The sequence below is a fragment of the Cebus imitator genome, unplaced genomic scaffold (assembly GCF_001604975.1).
Source record: "Cebus imitator isolate Cc_AM_T3 unplaced genomic scaffold, Cebus_imitator-1.0 Scaffold266, whole genome shotgun sequence".
NCBI lineage: Eukaryota > Metazoa > Chordata > Mammalia > Primates > Cebidae > Cebus > Cebus imitator.
The window spans coordinates 3,209,619-3,211,499 of NW_016107581.1; positions in this window are offsets into that span (position 1 = coordinate 3,209,619).

A 1,881-nucleotide genomic window follows, 5' to 3' on the forward strand; every position below is an offset into this window, starting at 1 on the left:
AAAAAAAAAAAAAAAAAAAAAAAAAAAAAAAAAAAAAAAAAAAAAAAAAAAAAAAAAAAAAAAAGAAATGCCAATATTTCTTCCCTTAAAAGGTAATAACTTTTAACATTTTGGTGAATATATTGTGGGCCCACAACAGTGGGTTGATGCTGTGAATATTGTTTTATACTTTTTTTCACTTATAAAGATATTGTGAACAATTCTCCATGATAATATGTATTTTTAAATTAATTAAAATAAATCACATACATAAAAGTATACTTACTGTAGCATATCAAGGCATACTTTAACATCATTTTAAATGTATAGTATTTCATTTCTGGAAATATATAATAATTTATTTAGCTAATTATTGATTTATTTTTTGAGATGGAGTCTCACTGTCACCTGGGCAAGAGTGCAGTGGTGTGATTTCGGCTCACTGCAACCTCCGCCTTGTGGGTCCAAACAATTCTCTGGCCTTAGTCTCCCAAGTAGCTGGGACTACAGGCATGGAGATTACATCACGTTGACCAGGCTGATCTAGAACCCTTGACCTCAGGTGATCTGCCTGCCTTGGCCTCCCAGAGTGTTTTGCTTTTAGAAATACAAGATTTCCCTACATCTTCCCTCACTATTATTAAAAAGCAAAAGAATATCAATGGACAGACTGTATATCTTTGCACATATCCCTAACTTACGTCCTTAGGTTTACTATTAAAATCGGAATTACTGGTTAAATGAGATGGATTTTCTAATTTTGCCAATAGCTTTCTAGAATAATCTTGCCTGGCTATAATCCTACCCTCAGTGCACAAGATTATATAAAGAAAGGGATGTTGTATCATTTAGAAGTTGCAAAGAGTTTTCTTTCTCTGGAAAGCATGTGCATTTCTTTAAGCATGAATTGCCTGAATAAGTCTCTTGGCTTTTTAAAAAAATTTTTCTGCTGGGATGTCTCTGTGTTGCTATAAAGGAATACCTGAGGCTGGGTAATTCAAAAAGAAAAGAGGCTCAGGCCTGTAATCCCAGCACTCTGCGGGGGGGGCTGAGGTGGGCGGATCACAAGGTCAAGAGATCGAGACCAGCCTGGCCAACATGGTGAAACCCTGTCTCTACTAAAAACACAAAAATTATCTGGGCGTGGTGGTGTGCCCCTGAAATTCAGGAGGCTGAGGCAGGAGAATAGCTTAACCTGGGAGGCGGAGGCTGCAGTGAGCCGAGATCATGCCACTGCACTACAGCGTGGTAACAGAGCAGGACTCCGTCTCAGAACAAACAAACAAACAAATAAATACATGAAAGAAAAGGGGCTTATTTGGCTTAGGTTCTGTGGGTTGTACAAAAAGCGTGGCACCAGCATCTGCCTCTGTTGAGGGCCTCAGGCTGCTTTCACTCATAGCCGAAGGGAAAGGGGAGCTGGAGTGTGCAGATGTCACATGGCAAGAGCAGAAGCAAGAGAGAGCAGAGGGAGGTGCCAGGCTCTTTTTACCAACCAGTTCTGGCTGGAACTAATAGAGTGAGAGTTCATTTCCGTGAGGACAGCACCAGGACATTCATGAGGAATCTGCCCTTTTGACCCAAGCACTTCCCACAGGGCTCTACCACCAACACTGGGGATCACATTTCAGCAGGAGACTTGGCGGGGCCAAGCGAACCGTGTCTAAACCACAGCATGGGATATTCGCTTTTTCTTTTCAATTACGGTATCTTCTTACATAATAATGAATACATCTTTTATCTGACTTATGTGAAGGAATTTTTCTTATTTTGTCATTTGCCTTTGAAATATTTATGTATATTTTTGTGTGTGCAGTTAATCCTCATTATTCATGGCTTCTGTATTTGCAAATTTACTCACCAAAATTTATTTCTCCTTTTTTTTTTTTTTTTTTTGAGATG